Consider the following 26234-nt stretch of genomic DNA (forward strand, 5'->3'; position numbering starts at 1 on the left):
ATAGTCTGCTCTGGTAAGTAACTCCTACAGCATGTTCCTAAGCAAAGAAGGAGTCAGCACCTTGAGGCAGTGCAATATGTCAGTGAGACAGAGAGAGGCGGCCTGGGACAACTGCAGCTCAGAACTTCAATTTGTAATGACTGTCTGACTCACAAGCCAAAATGTTGGTGGTGTTTTGCTTTACTGAAGCTACTCAGGAATCTCAAAGGCTTAGTAAGATATCACTTTCTCCAGTGAGAAGGCTGCACTCTTAAGCACTTGCCAGGCCTTTTGGAAGCTTCTAAACATAACTAAAAGCTTGTTCTGCACATTTCAATGGCTCATTTTTGTTGTTGACAGAAATGTCTGTTCTCAGTCCAAGAATTTCCAGAATGCTGCCATTTTGAATCTCTGTATAATTCTGCACAAATGACTAATTTTCCTTGGTGTCCCATAACAAAAAACGAACAAAAAAAGAGAATTTTGAGAATTTTAGGGCAATGGTGGCATCCAACAGATTCCTGACATTGGATATTTTAAAAATCTAAGTTATTGTTGAGAGTTGGAGGCTTTTGCTGGTGCTCCAACAAACCTGAATTTGATCCAGTACATTTTTTTCCCTAAAAGTGACCTATTGTCTCACCTTCTAAGATAGCCAGCAACAGATTCTATTGCCTAATGTTTTCCTAGGATGTAGCTTTTAGAGCCTTGCTGTAAAATGCTGGTAGAGTGATATGATACCACTGAATGGAGGTGAACAGAATAGCACTTCAATAGGAGCCTTGACAGTGAAGGAAATACAGCTTTACCAGGCCTCATAACGTACAGGCATGTTTTTTGTTTAAAAAGGAATTCTTGTCCCATGTCTACTTGTGAAACAGTTACTTTTCAAGTGGATTTTATTCAGTCCTCTTGCCAGCACTGCTGGGTTTTATATTTGCATGTAAATAGGACCCTTTCTGAAAAAACATTTGTTACAGTATCTTTCTCCTGGTGAGGGCAGGTGAGGAAGTCTCTTTGGGTCAAGGAAAGCCTAGTCAGGGTCAGTGTAGGAAACACATTATCCAGGTCCACCCTGTTCAGGGAGTAGTTAGGTAGCCTAAGGGCATCTAATCAATGAAAACCCAAACTAGGTCCACCTACATCTTGTGAAGTCCAGCCTGAGTTGGACAGCAGGGTTGAGTCTCTTACTATAAACTAAGAGTTCAGCCAGGTATCAAAATCACACGTGAAAAGGTATCTCCCTTTCTCTTGCACTCTTCGGCTGTCTCTTTCTACCTCCAGTCCCTTGGTTGCTGTTCACTATGGCCCCATTTTGCCATCCTTAATGCTTCAGAAATTAGGAGCAAACTTCATCCCTGACGTATGTGCTGGAATTTGGGGTGCTACTTCAAGCATTCGTTATGGCTTGAAGTAGTAATAACAACCCAAATACATAGTTTCCGCCGTCAGCACCATAGGCACTGACTTCCCCTCTTTCTCGTGGGGGCTCGACCCCCAATCTGCCTCTGGCCCCACCCCTACTCCACCCCTTCCATCCGGCCCTGCCCCTGCCCCGTCCCCATTCCAACCCCTTCCCCTAACTCTGCACCCCCCCCGCCAATATTCCAACTCATTCCCCAAATCCCGTCCCTGCCCTAGCCCCGCCTTCTCCCCTGAGTGCGCCATGTTCCCGCTCCTCCCCCCATCTCCTGAAGTGCGCTAATGCTGCCAAACAGCTATTTGGCGGTGGCTGGGCAGGAAAGGCTGGGAGGTAGGTGGAGGAGCAGAGACCTGGTGCGCTCAGGGGAAAGGCAGGAGGAGGAGGTGGGGTGGGGCAGGGGAGGTATGGGGAGCTTGGCTGCCTGTGGGTGCACAGCACCCACTAATTTTTCCCCTTGGGTGCTCCAGCCCTGGAGCACCCACGGAGTCAGCACCTATGGTCAGCACCCCTACTATAAAAATTGTTCCAGCCCCACTGAGCCTGAGTGAACGACTACACTGACTGCCTTGACTTTAATGGAGTTACCACAGCGATTAAGTTAGTCTATGAGACTTTGACCTTCACTCTGATGCTACTGGACAAAGCAGAGTTGAACAAGTTGTATTAGCAAGCTAGTCTAGGAAACAATTTTGCAGTATTTGCTCTGATTACATTGGTTTGGAGAGAAAAATCATTGTGTGAAGAGCCAGCTAACATATTTTGTTTACATACCTAACTAACTGACAAATCCTAATTAACTTCAGGAATGAAAGGATCTTTCCCAGTTTGAAGTCTATACCAAAGCCTTAGAGCTGAATGAGTTTTTATTCCCGGTAAAACTGAATTTCTTTAGCTTAAATTATTTGTCTTATTTTTAAACTATACTTTTATTGAGGAATCACTGGCTAAAATGAGTGGACCAAGTTCTCTTCCCTCTTACACCGGGGTAAAATTGGAATAACTCCTAAAGTTGCTATGGAGTTATTTCACTGATTTTTTTTTTAATTCCTTGAGACAAATGAAAGACAATATCATCTAATCCCCAAATCTATGTCTATGAAAATTAAAAAACAAACTGAGGCCAAGATTTTCAAAATATGAGCCTTAAATTAGGCTCCTAAATCCATAAATTGGGTCCCTTGTTTAGAAATGCTGAGCAATCGAATACTTCCAGTGAAATCACTAGTTATTAATGTTTAAAAATCGGGTCCCTTATTTAGGTGCCTAAATATGGATCTAGTAACCCAATTTTAGGCTTCTGGTTTTTAAAATCTTGTCTCTCTGCCCCAATAATGCAATCTCACCAGACAGACAGATTGTTTGTGTAAAGCCCCATTCACTTCAGTGGAACTCCACACAGGCATAATTGTCCACCCATGAAAATGAGACTGTAGAATCGGGCCTAAATCAAATACAGATTTAGCATGGTAAAGTTACTCCAGGTTTACATTGCTGTGACTGAGGAGATTGACTCAATGACCAGTAAGTATATAATTTGCAAAAGATTGTTTTAGCATAGGTTTGTTAAATATTTCACATGCATGTATTTCAATATGCACATATTTCCATAACAACACTTTCATTGCAGTTGGATCGTCAGTTCTTTGGGGCAAGGACTATCTTTTTTGTTCTGTTCATAGAGCATCTAGCACAATGGGCTGTGATTCATAATTGGGGCCCCGAGGCACTAACATAATACATATAAATAAATAATAATAGATATCCAGGCAACTGGTGTTCAACAGTTAGCTCTTTGGGGCAGGCATGATCTTTGTATTAAGTGTTTTACAGTGTCCAGTACAATGGGTCCCATATCTTTTATTGGGAGCCCTGAGGCACAATGACAACGCAGATAATAATATAGTGTTGTATAAGTTTCCCTTCTTGAAAATTCCCTGGAAAATGTGGCGGGAGAAGGGGGAGCGATGTGATGAAAATTTCCTGACAGTCACAAAGCTGTACAAACAATAATAAAGTGCACTTTGACTATGCAAAATCATATCCTATATTTGTAGTAGATTATTTGGTTTTATTACCTTTTGTTTTTAAAATAGACTTAGTGATTTGGTCTGTATTCTCTTTAATTTGTCTCAAAGATTTTAAAACCCTCCACCCCTCATCACACCTTTGATTTCCTGTCCAGAGTTTTATTTATCTTGTCTCAGATTATAAACTCTTCAGGGTGGATGACATATCTAAATCTGTGTTTGTAGAGCAGACTGTACATTTCTGGTATGATATCAGTTATTAATTATAAATAACTAGAGATAAGCCTAGGGCACACAGTTCAGATTAAACAATGAACTTCCCCAAAAGTTATTTTGAGTTGAGTTTTTGGTTCAGCTCTATCCTTAATACAGACCAAGAAATGTTCTCATAATGAAACTAGCTCACCTGTTAAAAAAGCTAACTAGATCTATTCAAGAAGAGGTGTGGTTATTATTAATTGTCAGTCTTGTGACTTGAAATAATGAGACACAGGGCCAAATTCTTCAGTCCACTGACCACAATGGACTTGTGCCAGGGTGGAATTTGAACCATATACTCTATGTGAAGCTGTTTTCCTATAGTATTATAGATAAACAAATTCAATATTGGAATTACAGGTTCTCTATGATGTAAACTACAGATCTGCTTTTGTTCCTGAACAGGTAGCAAGCAAAGCAGATTGGTTAATAATTTATTTCCTGGTTGCCAGGAAACATGGATTTATTCCATATCTCACCTCTTCCCTTTTTCAAGAGCATGAGACTTTCTCAACATCTGTCCCTCCTTAATGGTTTTCATGGTGCAGTAGGCAACTTAAGATCTGATGCTACAGAGTGTTGAGCACCCACAACTTCCATGGAAGTCAATAGGTGGCATGGGCGTGAACCACCCATTCGGAGAGGCTAGCCCCTGGCCCCACCCCTTCTGCTGAGGGCAGGCTCCTCCCCCGCTGGAGCCCAGAGGTTCCCCACTGCGGCCACAGGCCCCCCCGCCCCAGCCCCGGGCCTCCCAAGTGCCTGCAGCCCCAGAGTGCTAGGTAGGCAGCACGGTCCCAGCACCCCCTGCCCTGAAGCGTTGGGCGGGCGGCATGGCCCCAGTGCCCCCAGCCCCGGCGTGCCCAATCCCAGAGCACCAGGCAGGCGGCAGGGCCCCAGCACCCCCGGCCCTGGAGCGCCAGGTGGCTTGGTCCCCCAATGCCCCCAGCCCCGGGCGGCGCGATCACCAGCTCCAGCTGCCCCAAGTCCTGGCAGCAGGCCGGCTTGCCCTAGCCCCAGCGGAAGAGTGGAAACTGGAAGCAGTCAGGAGGGAACCTGGGGGCAGAGTGTAAGCAAGGCCACACCTGGCTATTTGGGGAGGCTCAGCCTCCCCTGGCCTGTGATACCTGCCGCCCATGTTGGATGCTCTCACTCACCACATTACCCTTTTAACCGCCCTAGTCCTTGATTCAAATGAAGTCTTAGGTCACAATCAGAATGAGTCTGGTGGTCTCTTTCAAGCTGTTTGTCAAGATATGTCCCCACTGTAAAGAGACTGACTAGCAGTCTCTGCAAAAAAGGGGTCTAGAATGGAGACTTGTGGCATGGCAGGACAGAGACACATTGGCAGATTTGTGTGTGGAAAATTTAGCATACCTACCCAGTGCTCCAGTCCCACGCCCTCCCTCTGAAAAGATAGGTGAATGGATGGCTTAAAGGCAGCTTTCAGTATCCTTTCCATCCCTGGAAGCAGAGCCAAGAAACGGGCCATATGTGTCAGGATTGGATGAGCTGAATCTTTGGGAGACAACTGCATCTTCCTCATGCCTGAAATAGATGAAAAAAAAAATCTGGAGAGAGTCTAAGAACAAGTTTACACTTAAAAAGCTGCAGCTGTGTCACTGTAGCACTTTAGTGAAGACACTACTACACCAGCGAAAGAGTTTCTCCCATTGGCGCGGTTAATCCACGTCCATGAGAGGCGGGAGAGCTTCTTCCATCGACATAGTTCTGTCTACACTGGGGGCTAGGTCGGTGGAACTACATCTCTGAGGGGTGTGGATTTTTCACACCTCTGAGAGATGGAGTTATTCTGATGTAAATTTGTAGTGTAGAACTGGCATAAGCCTCATATATAACATAAAAAGAGGTTTTCAAAAAGATGTTTCAAAGGAACTGAAGTCACCCATCACATTTGGGTAGATCAGCGTTTGCCCTGAAACTCTGGTCAGTCTTCCTGGAACGCAGTTGGTAGGGAGTGGCTGTGGATTTTGCAAGTGTTCACATTTAGAGATGTTTGCAGAAGATTATAGGCATAGGTGTACAAGACATTTTTGTCCAATAAATTTCCTTAAGGAGACATTTATTGCTTATTTTCAAAGTAACTGATTTGTCTTGCAGTTTGCACAATACGGTCTGGATAATTTAGCAGGATAACTGTCACTATCAGCACCAGACTTGGATAATCTCATATTAATACAACATGTGGCCAGGGTTGCCAAAAGGCCAGACTGATCAAAAATATGGGAGAAAAATTACATAACATGCTAACCAAAAGATTAACAATTTATCTGGGGCCGCAGAGCTCTACTCATACATAATGCTTTGCTCAGACATTTTGCTTTGACCAATGTGATCATCACAAAACTTTCTGTCCTTCCCTTCTGTCCATTCACACTTCCATCCTCTTCAGAAAACATTGTTCTTTCAAGAGTCCAAAATACTTTCAACATTCACCTTCCAGATCCCAAATTTTAATTGTAATCTCTGATATTGTCCATTACTTAATCTAGACCCTACATACACAAAGACTTTGTAGATGCAGGAACTGGTGCTTTAGTATGGGAAGTAGAGGAGTGAGCTAAAAAGCATTGTATTAGCCAACTGGGTTTTAAGAATTCAGGAAAATTATTTGCACCAAATTGTACACAGTGTTTTCTATTGCTTTGTGTAGCAGACTTAAAACAGAGCTCTCCAACTGCATAGACACCTAGACCTTTCACGTTGCCATTGGAAAAATGACAGACTTATTGCCCATATATAATATTCAGTAAAGCCACCCTCATTAGCCAATACGCTGTCCTAGAAGACTGCCCCAAAAGCAGAACCAGCCCAGAAGCTGTGGCTTCCCTGCAAGCACAAGTGGTGCTCCCCAAGCCACACACAAGGCTGCAGGCAGCAGACACTGGCTCAGAGCTTCTATTGACCACAGTACTGCTATCCCCAACCGTCAGGGGCTGCTACAAACACAGTAGCTGGTTCTTCCTCCTGGTCCCCTCTAGCCCTACACTAGCTCTCTCTCATATACAGATGTCAAAGCTCCATGTCCAAATTGTGTCGCCAGAAGATGGCCTCTGTAACAAGAGAGGTCAGGCATTGTAGGATGCCCTCCTGATGTTGGAGTGGGGTCTACCACCACAAGAGTTATTGTCTGCGACGCTGCCCAAAGTCAGAGTGGGAAAGAAAACCAGGCCAAGCCGGTGCACAGTTGTGTTAACTCTGGTTGAGCCAGAAAGTAGCCAGTTGAGCCTGGTCCAGGATCTACAATCAAGGGGACAAGGAGGCAAGTGCACAGTGATGGACTCCTGAATTTAATTAATGCATTCGACTCTCTTTCACACCGATGCTTCCACTCTGTAAGGATATCACTTGTGGATCCCTGATGACACAGATCGTCTGTGCATGGCAAAGGGCCAGTAGCACTCGTGTCCAGGAGTGCATGCTGTAGCAAAGGGATGTCGAAAGATCAGCCATAATGTCACACCACAGTCTTCAGGAGTGGGATTCCTCCCTTGAAGACGAGCAGACTTTCAAGTTGGCACTGCAGGTTGGTCCCTGTGTGAGAATGGGGCAGCAGTCAACCGGAGATGTAACAGATTGGTTCTAAGCAGACTGAACAGTAATAGCATCGGTCCTTTAGTCATTTATACATCTTTATTGGCACGGGAGTTTGCCCCAGTGAATACTGCTCTGCAGTATGGGGGTACAGCTGCTGCATTCAGCTTGTCGACATGGCGCTAAGTTTGACCCATCGTATTATTCATGGCTGTTTGAACTATGTACCAACCTTCCATCGGTACGCACCAGGGCACATAGCTCTGCCAGACCCTTGATGAGGTGCTGTTACTGTTAAGTCTGCTTGGAGAGCTGCAGTAGAAAAAACCCATTCAGGCAAGCCATGCAGGGCAGCGGAGATAGCATTTGCTTGCTTGCATGGGGACATTGAGCAAGAACATGCACCAAGCAAAGGAAGTGAGAGAGGTGGAGGAGTGGGCATGGGGGGCAGATGGGAAGGGAAGCAAGGACAGAAGGAGCAGCAGGATTTGGGGAAGTAGGGGGAGAGAGGCTGGAGTGGCAGCAAGAACTGTATTAAGGAGTAGGTGGCTCAATGTGTGTACACAGGTCCAGAGCTGATCTTGGCTACATGCCAAATAGTTGATATGCAGTTAAGGGGGTGAGGGGCTTGTCTGTGTATAACAATAATAATTCCTAGCTCCTCATTGGTTGATCTCAAAGCACTTTACAAAGTAGGTAAATGTCATCAGTTCCATTTTACCGAGGGAGAAACTGAGGCACAGAGAGGTGAAGTGACTTGCCCAAGGTCCTCCAGCAGACTACGAGCAGAGCTAGGAACCTAGGTCTCCTCCGTCCCAGTCCGATGCTCTGTCCCCTAGCTGTACTGCCTCCCTGCGTGGATGGTGGTGATGTGTAAAGTGGATGTGGTACAGAGGAGTGGGAGCAATGGGGATTCAGTCGTCTTTGCTAGGGAAGTGGTTCCCCCTAAGCAGTTCTCACATTTCAGAAAATTGGCAGAAGTATCTTTGCCCCAAGGTAATCTCAACCCAGTTGAACACAGTTCTGGTTCATTGTTCGAACACCTGCATTAAAGATCACCAGCAAAGGGAAAACAGAGGGGTTGTGCTCTTTGTTGTTTTTTATGATGTAAATAGAAAAAACCTGGAAGAATTTTTGTTTGTTTAGCAGATTTTTTACACTTAGCAATCTGAGGCATCGCAAGTCTTGTATTCCGTTCTCTCAACTGCTTGTCAGGAGCTTGAGTTACATCAGTGCTAATAAAAACAAGTAAAAAACAAACAAACCCCAGTTGTAAATACTCCACCAGTCCTTTCCACTCTCCGGGCTTGTCTACACTACCGCTTAAGTCGATGTAACTTACGTCATGCAGGGGTGTGAAAAAACCACCCCGCCGAGCGATGTAAGTTACATCCACTTAAAGCGCTGTCTACACCCTGCTGTCAGCAGGAGACGCTCTCCCACCAACGTAGCTTCCACCTCTTGTTGAAATGGAGTAATTACGTTGACAGGAGAGCACTTTCCCACTCCCGCAGGACACGTGGCAGTGACGCGATAGTGAAGACAAGCCCTCTGTTACTCAGGTTTCATTCTGTTGGTGCTTCTGATGCCATTAGCCCACTAATTCTGCAGTTGCCCATAGAGTCTAACCTGTTGTCCCAGGAACACAAGAACTGAATTTCTCATGTAAAAAGCAAGCAGAACAGTCAAAAGCTGTAGCAAAGGGATGTCTCCGATGAAGTGAGCTGTAGCTCACAAAAGCTTATGCTCAAATAAATTTGTTAGTCTAAGGTGCCACAAGTACTCCTTTTCTTTTTGAAAAGCTTTTTTGTTTCGCTGAGAGGGGAAAACACCCTCTTTGGTCTTTATATATCAAAAAGAGGAAGGAAAGGAGAAAAGAAAGGTACAAACACAGTTTTCTACCCACTTGCAGTTCATCTTTAAAACAACCAATTTTTGCAGGTGCCTTGAGTTTTCTTGAAATAGCTTTCACTGTGATTTGTCTCTCTTGAAATTCCTTGGGGAGTTCTCTTCATTTTTAATGGATTTCATTCCTACAGGCTACCTATGAAATTAAGAAACCGTAACAAATGTCAGATTTAAAGGAACTCGCGCAGTCTGCTTTAGATAATTAAATTAATTCTGAAGAGGAAACCATTGCTTCTCAGGCCAGATCTACACACAGGTTTCTTATTGGTATAACTATTTTGATTAGGGGTGTGATTTTTTTTTAAACCAAAACAGTTATACCAGTATGACTCTTTATATCTCTGTAAAGGTACCTTACGCTGAAGGTTCCCTTCTCAGAGGGGAAATAAGCACCTTTTTTACCAATATAACTGCCTCCACATTTTGAGGGGGAGGTTGTATGGCTTTAACTACACCAGTATACAAGCCCTCATTTTTTTCCTGTTTCAATATGTGAAAGGGAGAAAGTGTATGGCGCAGGCAATAGTAAAGCTTTACCAGTGTGACCCACGGGAGGCCTGAATAGGAAATATTGACCGTGCTGCACTAGGTCAAATCTTCCGTGGGTTAGGATGCAGAAAAAATGTGACCAAAAAGGATTCCTGATCTGCAGGGGTAAAGTTAGCTGCCTTCATCAATCCACTGAAATTCCTAGCCCCTTAAGGATGGGTGATAACAAGAACAAAAAAGGGGGTCTAGAGTTCCCTAGGGCCCATCATCTGATCAAAAGTCTAGTGACGGGCTATGAATGAGATTAGCTCTCAAAATATAACATTCCTTCATCGTTGGACCTTGTGATCACTCTCAACAATGAAAGGATTCAAATGTACCGAACTAATTTCTTTCATGGCACCCTGGTTTCAATCCAGATACTTTTTACGGGCTTGGTCCCTCCCTCAGTGAGGCGCTCCCAGTTAGCCCTGAAGCTGCGAGTCCTTCATTATAAAATGGGGGCTATTCGGGATAAAATGCTTTGTTTTGAAAAAAGGTTGAAAAATGTTGAGGAGAGGCCAGTTCTGAATGGTGGGGCTCAGACACGTACTGGATGATGCGGGGACTGCCAGTTTAATTTCATCCGCGGGAAATACGGGAATAGTTTCCTCAAGGTTGCAGGAAATGGAGACCTGAGTTACAAATCTTGAAAATACGGACCCAGCACATCCCTTCATGTGCTAAAAGCTGCAGAAGTTGAGCTGTATGAGGCGAAATCTCAGTGAGCATCTCATTGCAAAGATCTCCCCATATCATGTCAGGGGCCCCTCCACCAGTGGAAAAGGCTGCCATGCAGAGGGTCTGTGGGAGACGACAGCCACTGTACCTCCACACTGGCTCTGACCCCTGGCAGCAGCCACCTGGCTCCCAGACACTGCTATTAGAGTGTCCCCCTGGCATGGCAGACTCTGTGGAAAAGCTGATACAGCATGGAGCTGTCATACTTTCACTGAGGATTTGGTGGGGTTCACATTCCTGCTCAGCTCAGACCCCAGGCCACTCACTGCTACAGAGGATAAAGATTTTAAAGAAGGCAGTGGACATGTTGAAGAACAGAATAAAGGTTCAGACATGTTTCCAGGGAGATCCCTGCTGTAGTCAGCATTATGGTTTTCGAGCTACCAGGGTAACAAGGGAGACCACACAAGGAGAAATGTGGTGACTTGTTGCCTCCCTCTCCCCTTCTGCTGATGGAAGCAGGTGGAGAGGTTATGACTATTGCTTCTCTTTCCAGGCACTGCTGAAGGAAAAGATCAGGCTGCCTTCTGAAAGCAGAGCCCTAAGGCTAAGCAGCTGCTTGCATTGCATGTGCTTAAGGCTGGCTCTGGTTCCCAAGAGCATAAAGAATGGAAGTCTTGATCCTTCTTTTTCTCCACTTCTAGTGCCAGAACAAACCTAATTACTGTGCAGATATTTTTGTAAGGAATAATGTGTTCAGAACAGCTGAACTTCCAGGCAATCTTACGTTTCAAGTCTCACATTGGGGTTTAACCACTTTATATTACTGAACTGAAAAATACAGAGCATTTGTAGTGTGTTCGTTTGACATCTTGAAAGTGTTTTACAAACCTTAACTAATTAATCCTCACAACACCCCTGCGAGATAGGTAAATGAGAATATCTCCATTGGACAAATGGGGAAACAGACAGAGAGGTTAAGTGACTGGCCAACAGTCATATAGTCACTGGCAGATCTGAGATTAGAAGGTAGGAGTGCCTCACCCCTCGTCCCACACTCCTGTCTCTCTAGACTACAGTGCCTCCCTCAAGGAGAAAACACTATGCTGAAGCCAAGAGGATTTGTTGAACAATGAGTGTCCAGCAGTTGTTCAAACATCTAGTGAAACTTTGTGTGGAATTTGGAAGACACACATTATAGGTCACCTTCCAGAGGCCAGAAAATTCTGAAGTCCTGGCCTTATTTAAGTCAATAAAAGTTGTGCCAAGCTCATCATCAGAAGCAAGCTCAACAACAGACCTGGGCAAACCAACTCAAAGCAGCACCAGACACTGCCAGAACAATAGATGCAAAATCTGTAGCCATATTTTCACTGCTGTGATGATCAATACCTCCCATAGCACTGTGACATTATTGGCATAATCTGGGACCGTATAGATCATTGTTGCAACCAAGGTCCTGTACTGGCACCAAATCTTGCGTAAAGGAGCTATGTTGACTGAAGCACACTTCCATTGAGAAAGCTGTCTCTACACTAGGGGTTATGTTGGCAAAGCAATGCTGGGCAGGGCTGACATTTTTCACACCCCGACTGATGTCACTATGCCTATATAACTTTAAAGTGTAGAGACCAAGCCTCTAAGAGTGCCTTTTTGCAGTTTAGCTTAATCCACATTCACTTCTATTCTGCACTATTTCTCCATGTAGAAAGGCCCTTCATATGACGTTCCAGGAGGGAGGGATCAGAAGGATCTAGCAGAGGGTGCAGTGCACTCAGGAATTTTTCAAAAAGAAAAGGAGGACTTGTGCCACAAGTCCTCCTTTTCTTTTTGCGTATACAGACTAACACGGCTGCTACTCTGAAACCTGGAATTTTTCAGAAAACTTGTTACAGTGGGAGAGGTTTTTCTTAATTCCTTGCTAATTTTGTATATATGCCTCAGTTTTAAGATTTTAATGTATCTTGAATAATTTGTGGAAGACATTTCCTTGGTTTGGGGGATTAATATTGAAAACTCTATTTTTTTTTAAATGGGAAATGTAACTTTTGCAGGCATGCTAGAAACATGGCATTTTATACAGATGGCCTTTCTCTGCTTTGGGATTCAGGTATTAGGGACCAGAGGTTTATAATACCTACAGAGCAAACTAGAACAGATTAGAGTACACATTTTATCCTGTGTCTCCTGTGCCAGAGTTAAATAACAAACAATAATACTTTGCATGTAGAGACAGCACCTTAAATTTGCAGAGCACGCTGCAAAAATTACAAAATAAAGTCTCACAATAGCCCCACTGAGGTAGGCAAACATCATCTCCATTTTACATACGGGAAAACCGTCACCTAAGATCACAGAAAGCCTGGCGAGATCATCCTTCTTCTACATGCCATATCACAGGGACCCACCATATGATTTGACCTCACAGTAACCAGGCGGCTCAGGCTCAGTGACAAACTGGAAAGGATGATAGGTTCCTTTTCTTAAATTTGGTGAGTTGAGTCCAGTATGGTCCCTGTGGGATTGTTCAGGAATCTGTGTCAGGGAGTAGACACCCTTCAAAGGTTATCTATTACATAGACACACAACATGTGCAGATAGAGCTCAGGCAAAATGCTGCAAATAATGACAGCCCTGGAAACAACTGACCCACATCTCGCTCCTCCACAAAAGTGGAATAGCAGGTTTAGCAGCAGACCAAGCTGCTCCATTAACATGCTGAAAACCTAACCTGAAGGGAGCACCCTAGGGGTAAGAGAGTTCATCCTCAAGCATTCATGTCTGGCCAATCACTGGTCTCTCTGATAAAGGTGCCAGTTGTGATGGTGATGCCAGTAAGGGGCAGAGCACTAATTAGCCACTGGAACCAATCCTAGCGATCAAATGCTGAATCCATGCACAAAGGAGCTGGATTGCTCTCTAAATGTAAACTATTTATCACCATTTGCTCCAGCTCAGCAGAACCGGCTCCCTGTCCCCAACTCTGATAGTATGAGGTTTAGTCACTGCACTGTCTTTGACCTCTTTAGAACACCAAGGCAAATAACTGGCTGGGGGGAGTAGAGCTGGAAGAACTCTAACAGGTGCTGGCATTGTATTATAATAATCTTACACACGACAAAAGACCGGCTTTACCATGTAAAACGAGGTGAAACGAGTGAGGATTACCAGCTCCCATTGAGCACCTCTATAACAAAGCAAGTAGTAGAAGAAAAACACCTACAGAAATGCCTGATCCAGACAATATATCAAACTAATGCCAAACCACAGAACTGAACACAGCCAAAAAACCCTACTAAGCCTATTACAGGTCAAATCTATACTCCCCCCCACCCCCGCACCTGTGGTTTGACATCACTTAACTACATCCTGATAAATAGTACACAGACGCATCACCACTAGGATTTTCCACGGAGATAGCTAGCTCATGTTAATTATCTTGATGTAAAAACACAACTCTTTTGGCTGTGAAGACATAGCCTTAGACCCTTTTGAAAATGTCATCTCTTATCACGTGTATTACAGGAGTGTGCAAAGGACCCAGCAAAGATCACGACACCATTGTGCTGGACCCTAATATAAATAACACCTTCTGTGCTATCCCCAAACACTGGGTTCCTGCTAGAAAAAGACCAGAGTAAATGCCCTTTGTGTCTTCACTGACTAGAAACAGAGTATAGATTGTAGCCACCTTGGGGGCTGTCTTTCAGTTCTGTGTTCATACAGTGCCTAGCATAAGGATGTTCTGGTCCATAACTGGTGCTCCTTCGTGGTGCTACTGCGATACAAATAATAAATAACAACCCAACAGATAGAAGTCAATTGTGATGGGGTAGTCAGCCCTTAAGGGCAATACTGCCTAGTGGTCAGCCCACCCCATCACATGGCATGGTTCCTTAAGGATTTGAAAGGTCCAATAGTTATATATAAAAGGACCAAGGGGGGATATGGATAGAGAGGAAGTGGTCCTGGACTCCTGGGAATGAGTGGTGCTTGGGAGGAAATCCTGTCAATGTGTCTTTAAGAACCTGGGGCCAAGAGCCTTGTGGAGACACAGCTCATGACTCCTCTCTCCCACAACCATCTGGGGATGAACTGGAACAAGGGGAGCAGCAGCATAAAGACTGCCTTCTCCCTCATAGCAGGGCAGACCCCAGGAGATACCAGCAGGGGAAGGTGGCCTGATGAGACCCCTGAAGCCTGATGGCTAATCGAGGAAAACAGGCATCTGAAAGAGGAGCTGGAAAACCCAGTGCTCAGTGCCAGAGAGAACATAGGGTTCCTGCTTAGGAAGGACCGGAGGATCTGATTAATAGAAACAAGGTAAAGAGGGAAGGGTGGTTTAAGGAGAGAGTGAGGGACTTACATTACAGCTCACATCTGAAGAAGAATGCTGGGGACGCCTGCTTAAGGAAGGACTGAAAGGAGAAACCCAGAGAAGGCACTATGAAGGGTTCCAGAAAGAGAGACTGTTGCCCAGGCGGGTATGGAGGGGGGGAAACAGGACACCCGGCAGAGAAGGGATCAGGCACATGAAAGCAGGGGGGTATCCTCAAGGAAAGAGCCAGAGATGGCTAGTTGGACTGAGCCCGAGACAACAAATGCATCCAGGTGTATCTCAGTAAGTTGCTACTTGAACTTATGACTTTTGTTAAGAAAAGAGACCGGTGGAAGGGGGTGCTCTTTGAAGATAAAAGTTTGTCTGGATTTGTTTATAACCCAGGTGAAGGGAAACCGAGGTAGGGGCTCAACTGTGGCGCCATACCTGACCAAAGGGAGGCATGCTGGGGTGACCGCCATGCCATGATGTCAATCAAGAACAAAATCATGAATTTTTCAGAAAAAAAATCCCAAAGCAATTAAAATTCTTATTTTACAGTTATGGAAATAACCCATGCTCTAAATCATACAGCGCTAGGCCTCACAACAGACATGCTGGGGAAGTTCAGGGGACCAGACAAAAAAGTTACAAGAAAAATCTCTGTGGTTCCTTTGTTATTAAAACAAACAAAACAAGAGACAAATATACCCCTCCCTAATAACACTACTGCTTACACTATCTGATCATGTAATTCAGCTTCACCACACCCTATTATTATGGAATGAAGTACTCTGTGCTCTCAAGAATTTTCCCAACAATGGCTGCAGAGCCCAACTAAGCCAATTCTTTCACAGGCCATATGAAAAAGGACACTGTTATCACCATCTCAAGCAAGTCAACATACAGAAAGCACTGGCTGACCAACAGCAAAAAAGGGATTAAAAACACACTTCACTCCTATGCAGCCTCTCTCCCAGCCATGCCAGGACCCATGCTACAATCAATTGATCACATGCCAAAACAAATAATGCTGTGGACATTAACTCACAAATATGCTTATTTATAGTTTTATATCTATAAGAAATATATTTAGAGTTAAATCACAAAATGACATGCTGGGAATAACAGATCAGAATCCACAATGAGCTAGACCAGTGGTTCTCAAACTTTTGTACTGGTGACCCCTTTCACATAGCAAGCCTCAGAGTGTGACCCCTCTAATAAATTAAAAACACTTTTTAATATATTTAACACCATTATAAATGCTGGAGGCAAAGCAGGATTTGGGGTGGAGACTGACAGCTCGCAACCCCCCATGTAATAACCTTGTGACCCCCACGGGGTCCCAACCCCCATTTGAGAACCCCCGAGCTAGACTGATGTACAGAAGCTTCTTAAGAGAGAAGCTCCCTGGCCACAATGAATGTGCAAGACACAATCAGGCTATTATGAAATACAGAATCCGTTATTAGAAACTGAAACACAGAGATGTGAGAGACACGTGAAATCCAGAGAGGAATGGTTTGTAATCAACTAAACAGAAAGTGTCTTCTATGCCACTGCCAGAAATACAGTTCTCAAGAAACTCACTACCTCAAACCATCAAAAGTAAAAAGAGATCCTCCCATTAAAAACTGAGAAAGGAGGAACTGAGCAGCATTCTGGGAGAAATAAAAGTAAAGGTAGAAATTTTCTTGCAGAATGTGGCAATGTGCCTCAATTTGGAATAAAAAATGCCATCCACATAGTCAAAGAAACCCACTGCTATTGTGAGCCTCTCTTAGTCAAATCCTTGTTTGTTCTATCCCTGTAACATTAGTAACTTGTATATATTTTGTCAATAATTTTTATTTAATTCAAGAACATACATTAATTGTGACACAATGGGACAGATTCATCCCTGGTGTAAGATCAGTGACTTTGGTGAAGTTACACCGGGGATGAACATTGTTTTGCTCTCCTCTTGTATCTCATGCTCACACCCTCTTTAGTTTGCACATGCAATCCAACATACTTTGGAACCGATGAAACTGATCTGACTGGAACTCATTGCCACATGCTGGATCTCCTCTCTGAGGTGCTCAGCTTTTCCTCTGTGTTCCAAAATCCTCTAGTTGCCGTAAATGGAACTTTGTGCTCTTTGTACAGATCTTGTTGCATGATAATATTGTCACGGTGGGAAAACAACATGCATTTCCTCAGCTAGGGAGAGAAGGACAGAGGAAAAAAAACAAGTGCAGTCCAGAATCTGTCCTCAAAGCCCGGGTTCATTCTCTTTCTGGAGCAAAGACAATACTTGCCACTAAAAAACTGGACAGGATTCTAAAGACTGTGGGAAGGACGAATTGGTTATGAAACACATCAGCACAAATGACTCGGCCTCAGAAAGACAAGGTGGGTGAGGTAATACACCACATACTGCCTCAGAAGACATTTCACAGATCATCAAAAGCTTCAGGGTTCTTGGAAGGGAGCTGAAGGAGAGGACATTTCAGATTCTTCCAGTCCCACAAATGAAAACGGATAGACAGCCAAAGATACTGGCGGTAACCCTTTGGCTAGGTCAGCGGTGTAAGTGGAGGGGTTTGGCTTTGTTGAATACTGGGTCACCTTCTGAGGGAAGAGGAGAATGTACAGCTTGGACCACCTCCATCTGAGTAGGAGGGGAACAAATCTTCTGGGTAGCAGACTAGCTAGAGTAACCAGGAGGGCTCTAAACTAGCATCTAAAGGCTAAATTGCTAAGGTGGTAAACCCAGTACACATTCTCAAACATAAAACCCAGACTCAAAGTAGCATGAATGTAAAGAAAAAAAAATGTATGTAAACAACGAATTCTTCAATGGTCTAGATACCAAAGCTAGAAGCCTGGAATTAGAAATACTGATTTACCAGCAGAAATTTGACAGTTGGTATTACTGAAACCGGCTGGATTGATTCACATGAGTGGAATGTTGAAATCACTGGGAGGGCTAGATTGGGCATAAGAAGGGCATGTGTGTCACTCAACATCAAACATACTGTTACCAGCTTGAGAGTTACTGACAATTCAGAAGGACAGGGCCTGGATGCTTATTGTAAGGTGATGAGTCACTCCTGTGCTAGGCTCCAGCCAATCCACAAGCCAGGAATTGGTCTGGTGAATCTCAGGGAAAGTATATAAGCCTCACAGCAGGAACAGCAGCTCAGTCTGCTCAAGGTCACTCCAGGGCTTGGAACTCTTTCCTGCCTGACAGGGGCAACAGGCTCCCCAGGCAGCTAGGAAATGTAAACAATTGATAAGGGAAGCTAAAAGTATTAGTGAAAAGGCAAATGTGATCCTGGGATGTATAAGCAGGGAGGAACATTAGTAGGAGTAGGGAGTTGGTATTACTTCTGCATGTGACATTAGTGAGACCATTACTAGAGTTTTGTATCCAGTTCTGGTGTCCACACTTCAACAAGCATGTTGACAAAGGTGGAAAGAGTTCAGAAATGAGCTACAACAGTGGTTTTCAAACTTTTTTTCTGGCAACCCAGTTGAAGAAAATTGTTGATGCTCGCGACCCAACGGAGCTGGGGATGAGGGGCTTGGGCTGTGAGAGGGGGCTCTGGGCTGGGATGGGGGGTTGGGTGCTGGAGGGGGTCAAGGCTCTGGTCTGGGGGTGCAGGCTCTGGGGTGGGACTGGGTAAGAGGGGTGTGGGGTCCAGGAAGGGGCTCTGGGTTGGGGGGGGGCTCAGGGCTGGGGTAGGGGATTGGGGCACAGGGTTGGGGCATAGGCTTACCTCAGGCGGCTTCTGGTCAGCAGCGCAGCAGGGGTGCTAAGGCAGGCTTCCTGTCTGTCCTGGCACCACGGACCATGCTGTGCCCCGGAAGAGGCCAGAAGTAGGTCTGGCTCCTAGGTGAAGATGCACAAGGAGCTCCGCATGGCTCTCGCCCACAGGCACTATCCCCCTCAGTTCCCACTGGCCAGTTCCTGGCCAATGGGAGAGCGGAGCCAGTGCTTAGGGTGGGGGCATCGTGCACAGCCCTGTGGCCTCCCACGCCTCGGAGCCGGACCTGCTGCTAGCCACTTCAGGGGCACAGTGCGGTGTCAGAACAGGTAGGGGCTCGCCTGCTTTAGCCGGGCAGCACCACCAACGGGACATTTCACGCCCTGTCGGCGGTGCTGACCAGAGCTGCCACACCCGCAGTTTGAAAACCACTGAACTACAACAGTGATTCAAGGTCTGGAAAACATTCCTTAAAATGAGAGACTAAATAAGCTCTATCTATTTATCTGAGAGAAGATGAAGAAGTGACTTGATCACAGTCTGCATGTACCTCCATGGGGAAGAGATATCAGATAGCCGGTGCTTCTTTCTTCTAGCAGAGAAAAAGAAGCATAAAGAGAACCAATGGTTGGAAACTGAAGCTAGACAAATTCATACTAGAAATACAGCACAAGTTTTTAAACTCTGTATTTATTTTGGAAGTTTTAAGAGGTTTACCAATCCTTGCCATGTACATATCAAAGCAAATACAATATTCATTCCAACAGTGATCTTTTGTTTACAGAAACAACATATACTAATTGGATCTCTCTTTAGCAGCATCTTATGTTACAGAGCAAGTCCGAGCTGCTTTTAGTGATTTTATGAAATGGAATGAAATCTCAGATTACTCACATTTAACAAACTAGGCAAATATATCAAATGTTAGTATTCAAAAAGCTAGCCAAGTGTGCTGCTTTGTTTGTTTGCAGGTGAATGTACTTGTCTGTGTATTGAATAAATTGTAACCAAATTTCTATGTATCTACTTGTCCTCTGTCTATTTTGCTGGTTATGTAGTTGGTGTGTTGATTTTTCCACAACCACCTCCCATATTTTTGTGAACCATTCGTCTAGAGTTGGACTATTTATCTTTTTCCAATGGAGGCCATCAATAGCCTAGCAGGTACTAGCAGACATGAGATTAATTCTTCATCTCTCTTTGTGTGACCATTTCTGCCAGGAAGCTGCAGGTGAATTACTAAAGGATCATTTGGTAATAAATATCCAACAACTGTGATATTTATTTGGTTACAAATTGCATCCAAGTGCTCCTTCATGACTGGACATGTCTGCCATATATGCATAAAATCTCCCCTCTCACCAGAATTTCTCCAACACTTATTCCCATTCAATCTACATGTATATACTTAACCGACTGTGTGTGGTGGCATTAAAACAGTATCGTAAAGGAATTTTCCTTTATTGTGCTATAGACAGAGGTTGGTGATCCTCTCTTCCAATCCAAACTCCATTCTTTTGGGGGGTAATTTCTCTATCCAGATCCTCTTTCCAGTGTGTCATATATGGCCTTGTTCAGTTTGTTTTTGTTAGGAAAGCTGTCTGCAAACATTAGTTATAAATTAGTAAGATAGATAGATAGATTAGATAGGTATTGTATTGTTTCCTAATTGACAAGATGCCATCATTTCTGTTTATGCTACATGGTTAAGTCAACACAAGGCAGCTTACCTCAATGTAGCTGTGTGTGTTTACACTTAAATTTCGCTCCTGCCAACGTAACTGCCCATTATGCTCACTTAATTACACCACCTCCTCGAGCGGCGTAGAGTCCGGGTCAATGGAGTTAGGTTGAAGCAGTGTCAGCGTAAACACTGCGTTACTTACATTGACTGTTAGCAGCCTCCAGGAGCTGTCCCACAATGCCCCACACTGACCATTCTGGTCACGATTGTGAACTTTGCTGGCCAGTGGCCAGGGAACTGCCCTTCCCCGTTAAAGTGCTGTGAATTTTTGAATGGAGATCTCACCTAGCAATTCTATAGCACGCCTAGCAACTGCCCAGCTGACCATGCCAGCTACATGCCGAAGACACGCTCCTGCCTGGAGTACACAGGAAGTTTTGGATCTCCTCGGTCTGTGGGGCCCAGTTCTGATCTAGCCATAAAAAGTTTGACATGCTCGAGTCATGGAGGAGAAGGGTTACAAGAGGGACCAGCAGCAGTGCCACGTGAAAGCCAAGGAGCTACAGCAGGCGTGCCAGAAGGCAAGGGAGGCTAACAATTGCTCTGGTGTGGCACCACAGACCTGCCACTTTTACAAAGAGCTGCGTGCCATCTTTGGGTGAGACCCCTACGATCGCCACCAAGAGCCCTGTGGATACTTTGGAGGAGCCCTAGTCGGAGGCCCTCGCCATAAACAGCGAGGAGGAGGTGTTGGACGAGGAAGAGGAGAAGGAGTATGGAGGACAGGCATCGGGGTACCCAGTAGCACAGTGAACCAGCCCCACGTTGGGCATCTGATCTTCATCAAAGATTTAAATAATGGCATAGAGAGTACACTTATAAAGTTGTGGATGATACCAAGCTGGGAGCGGTTGCAAGTGCTATGGAGGATAGGATTAAAATTCAAAATGATCTGGACAAACTGGAGAAATGGTCTGAATAAATCAGATGAAATTCAATAAGGACAAATGGAAAGTACTCCACTTAGGAAGGAACAATCAGTTGCATACATACAAAATGGGAAATGACTGCCTAGAAAGGAGTACTGCGGAAAGGGATCTGGGGGTCATAGTGGATCACAAATTAAATATGAGTCAACAGTGTAACGCTGTTGCAAAAAAAGCAAACATCATGTGGGATATATTAGCAGGAGTGTTGTAAGCAAGACACGAGAAGTAATTCTTCCACTCTACTCCACGCTGATTAGGCCTCAACTGGAGTATTGTGTCCAGTTCTGGGCGCCACATTTCAGGAAAGATGTGGACAAATTGGAGAAAGTCCAGAGAAGAGCAACAAAAATGATTAAAGGTCTAGAAAACATGACCTTTGAGGGAAAATTGAAAAAATAGGGTTTGTTTAGTCTGGAGAAGAGAAGACTGAGAGGGGACATGATAACAGTTTTCAAGTACATAAAAGGTTGTTACAAGGAGGAGGGAGAAAAATTATTCTTAATCTCTGAGGATAGGACAAGAAGCAATGAGCTTAAATTGCAGCAAGGGTGGTTTAGGTTGGACATTAGGAAAAACTTCCCAACTGTCAAAGTGGTTAAGCACTGGAATAAATTGCCTAGGGAAGCTGTGGAATCTCCATCATTGGGGATTTTTAAGAGCAGGTTGGACAAACACCTGTCGGGGATGGTCTAGAGACAATACATAATCCTGCCTTGAGTGCAGGGGACTGGACTAGACGAGCTCTCAAGGTCCCTTCCAGTTCTATGATAATAGGTTTTTGACTCCAGCACTGTCCAGCCAGTCCTTACAGTCCAGCACGGGTGAGCCTGATGCAGGGGAAGGAACCTCTGGTAAGTATTTAGTTTGCTTTGAAATTACAGGGATGGAACCCCCAAAGTAGCAGGACACATCTGTTGATTTACTTTTTCTTTTTTTAAACTGATGCTAGAAGGGGTAGTGAAACAACCAATAGAGGTGAAGTTGCCATCTGCTTCTCATCCCATTCTAGAGTTAGGCAGAGGGGGGCCTCATGGAACACTGTTTATGTGCACCAGGATGTCCCGTGAATCCTCCATAGGGATCTTGAGGAAGCTTTTGTGCACGTAGCTTGCAATTCTCTGCCAAAAGTTTCTGGGGAGGGCTGCCTCCATCCGTCTCAAAACCTCTTTGTAGACAGTGCTATATGTTAGTAGGGGAGCTTCTCCCACCAACGTAGCTACCGCCTCTCGGGAAGGTGGAGTCACCAAGTCTACGGGAGAGCTCTCCCTTGTTGGCTTAGAGCATCTTGCTTAGAAGCACTACAGTGACACCGATGCATGTTTGTAATGTAGACCTGCCCGAATACCGCCTTAAATACGTGGTAAAATTCAGCGGGAAAGCTCTCCACTCCTGTGGTTTTGCCACTTTTCATATTTGCTATTGCCACTAACATTTCTTCTTCGGTTACTTAGCTAACGTTTCTTTGTCAGTTCTGTTTATTGCTGGCAAGCTGCTACTTCGGGTATTTTTGAATAACTTCAAAGCTTGGAGCATCTGAAGTACAGATGTTTTTATAATAAGCAGCAAAAGTAGCACATCTTTCATTAGGGTGTGTAACTATCTTTGGTTGATTGTTTTTAATTGATGGAATATTTACATTACTCTTGAATCCCTTTAAACTTTTGAGCCATGAATTTTTTCATAAAACATCTGCTCTGAATATCTCAGGGCTTTTTCAGTGGCATCTGTCATAAACATATTCAGTTTTCCCCTACTATTAGTTAATTGTTGATATTCTTATTTTGAACCTGTGGTTTGATCAATGGGCTGTATCTTTTTTATCTCCTGTTCTAGTTATATTTTTCCTGTGCTTTTTCTTTTTTCAGCGGAGAGGCTCTGCTTATCAACTGATCCCTGAATGCTGCTTTACCTGCCTCCCAGAGAAGACCTCCTTTTCTATTGTCCACATCATTTATCTGAAAGTACTGAACGCGGTCCTCTGTAATCACTGCAACTGATCGTTGTCCTGGAGAAGCAAGCAGTTCATTTTCCACAAGTAAACTTTGGGACCCATCCCAACTATCAAACATTACTTCCACTGGTGCATGATCTAACCCTGTAATGGTACCAATTTTTGCAGATCTTGTTGGCTTCATGAAGGATTTAGAGAGTAACTTTAAATGTATTCTAGTATATAACTGATAAGGGTGTGAATAAAGGTGTAATCCCCTTCCCTTAGGTAAAATTCTTTCCAACAGTCTGAGAGATTCAATTCCTGGCACATAAAAGTCAATATTACACCTGCTTCCCGTGATCCACCTTCCTTGGTTTTAGCTGATCTGTCCCAGTAAGAAATCTGTCTCTCCTCCAAGTATAATTTCCCCTTCTTCAAAGTGTTGTAGTGTTTTAAAGAAATCCTTAAAAAAGTTTTTTGCTGTTGATCAGCAGCATACACTGTGCCCACGGTTAGTAATACCCAAGTAATTGTGTCCTTCAGTAAGATGAACTGTCCCACCTTATTCTTCAATTGATTTTTAATCAGCAAAATTACATGTTTACCAAATATTATGCCCACTCCTTTCTTTTCTTTGGCTGATGCAAAAAAAAAATGTCCGCTGAGACCTTATGCCCATAATTTGCTCTTCCTGAAAGTGAGTTTCTTGAAGTAAATTAATCTGTGTGTGGTTTTTTTGGTTTTTTTTTAAGTTCTGCCAGGCTTTTTTCCTTTAAATTACATTATTTAGCCCGTGGATATTCAAATATATTTAAGAGGAAGGGCCACTGAGAATAACTACTTAGCTTATTAAATTTGAAATTATTGTGATATTTTTAGCTGTTTGATCCCTTGTGTGGCCAGTGTCTCTCATTACTAATCATGTTGCATTCACAATTGTGTGCCTCAACATGGCTTGGTTTCTGTTTGTAAACTTCCCTATCTGTTTCTTGCATTAATTCCCCATGTCTCTCCAGTCCTCAAATCCCTCCCCTCTCCTACAGCCCTCGGACTTTAAATCCCCAAATTAAAATACTAACATAGCATATAAATCATTCCCCAAACAACTGTGCTTTGTTGAAATTTAAACTGCTGTACTTCCCCCAGCAAGTACAGTTTATCTTGGCATAATTTATGTGGTCAGGGATGTGAATAAACCATTCCTCTGAGTGACATATGTTACACTGACATGAGCGCTGGGTGGTCAGTACTATGTCCTGCCAGCAAAGCTACCGTCGCTCTCGGAGGTGGTTTTATTATGCTGATGGGAGAGCTCTCTGCCGTTGGCATAGAGCATCTTCACGTGCTACAGCTATATTTTTAAATTGAGTTTGTAATCAATTATTGGCCCTAAACACAGTTTGTGCCCACACACAATATGGATGATAGTTAACTGCCTTAGCAACTAACTATATGCTCTCTTCACTGGGGACCTAGGTTGGTACATGCTTGCCTTCCTGTAACCAAGACATAAACACTTGTTTTGCTGCGTAGATGGGACTCTCTAACATTGAGTGAATAGCCCGTTGGGCTGGTTCTCCTTCTTCCCAGGTCCGTGTCTGGTAGAAAATCTCAGAATCTCCATCTGTTGCTGGTAACTCTGGTTTTGGCTACATTGGGAAAATTAGGGCCTTGTCTGCACAAGGACAAAAGGTGTAACTGTAACACATTAGCTAACGTGTTAACTAACATATGTTAAAACCCTCGCATAGACAAGGCAATTGTAGTTTTAACATGTGTTAGCTGGTAGAGGTAGTTTACCTCAACCAGCTAACACATGTTCAAATTACAACTGCCTTACCTATACAAGGATCTTAACATGTTTGTTAAAATGTGTTAGTTAACATGTTAAAACACACCTTCTTTCCTAATGCAGATGTGCCCTAGGTGTGTTTAAAAAACCATTTTAACTCACACATTTTAATGGAGAGAGACAATCTGGTTGAGGTAATATCTTTTATTGGACCAACTTCTGTTGGTGAGAGAGACACGCCTTCAAGCTCCGCAGAGTTCTGCTTCAGCTCGTCCAATTTTTATTGGTTGGTTCAAGAAATAAAGAAATAAATTAAGTAATAATCATAAAATAAAATAATAAAAGATATTACCTCATCAACCTTGTGTTTTAATTAACACACTGCTGAACACCACTTCGCACCTAGTGTAGCCAAAGACATTCCTGTTTAACAATGTAATATCCAGTTTTGATTAATCTAAGGCAGGGGTTCTCAAACTTCATTGCACCGTGACCCCCTTCTGACAACAAAAATTACTTCACGACCCCAGAAGGGGGACCGAAGCCTGAGCCCACCCAAGCCCTACTGCCCCAGGTGTTGTGTGGGGGAGGTAAAGCCTGAGCCCAACCGCTTTGGGCAGGGTGGGGGGGCCAAAGCTGAAGCTCCAGGGCTTCAGCCCCAGGCAGGGGGCCTGTAACCAGAGCCCTGTCACCCAGGGCTTGAGCTTTGGCCCTGGACCCCGTCAAGTCAAAGCCAGCCCTGGCAACCCCATTAAAACAGGGTCCTGACCCTCAGTTTGAGAACTGCTGATCAAGGGACTACAGCCAGGTTAAGCATTTTTAAATACATTTCTTCCTGTCTACTGTAGGTGCTAGGCTATGTTTAACAATGTGTTAATTAAAATGTTGTTTGCAGTTTTGTAGCCGAGTTGGTCCTAGGATATATGAACATGGGAGTTAACATGTCTCGTAACACACCTCATTTTTGCACTGTATACAACGATAGAATGTTAAGGTTATTACATAAGATAACAGTAGTCAGACATCAACACAGAAACTTCATCTTTGCGTAAACACAGACAGTTAAATATGTCAAATATGTCAGCTCATTGTTAAAATACTTCCTAACACACCCTGTCACAGGAAAGCATCAGGACTGAATTTCTGACTGGTTTTTCAACAATCTCTTAGTGCTGCTTTTTGCACTATTTTGTGAATAATCTAAAATTTTGAAAGAAATGGATCTTAGCAAGAGCTTTTCCACTCAAAAGAGTTATTGCCTAAGGAAAAACTTCTTCAAACAACACACAGCCAACTTGTGGAACATGTTGCCAGGGGATGTTGTGAAGGTCCAAAGTACAACTGGGTTCAAAAAAGAATTACATAAATTCACGGAGGACAGGTCCATCAATGGCTATTAGCCAAGAT

The 26234-nt window shown here is 44.0% G+C and overlaps 1 protein-coding gene across 2 annotated transcripts in view; it reads right to left on the reverse strand.

Annotated features, from left to right (window-relative positions):
- B3GNT2 (UDP-GlcNAc:betaGal beta-1,3-N-acetylglucosaminyltransferase 2) overlaps positions 1–26234 on the reverse strand; it is a 140814-nt gene that overhangs the window by 38320 nt on the left and 76260 nt on the right. Inside the window, exon 1 of one of the 2 annotated variants that reach the window (XM_078852352.1) lies at positions 5066–7239. The exons of the other annotated variant lie outside the window; for it this stretch is intronic. The gene's annotated coding sequence lies outside the window, so the exon portion shown is untranslated. Of the gene's footprint in view, positions 1–5065; positions 7240–26234 lie in introns of those variants that run through there. 2 annotated transcript variants of the gene reach the window in all.

The sequence above is a fragment of the Lepidochelys kempii genome, chromosome 3 (genome assembly GCF_965140285.1).
Source record: "Lepidochelys kempii isolate rLepKem1 chromosome 3, rLepKem1.hap1, whole genome shotgun sequence".
In the NCBI taxonomy this organism is placed as follows: domain Eukaryota; kingdom Metazoa; phylum Chordata; order Testudines; family Cheloniidae; genus Lepidochelys; species Lepidochelys kempii.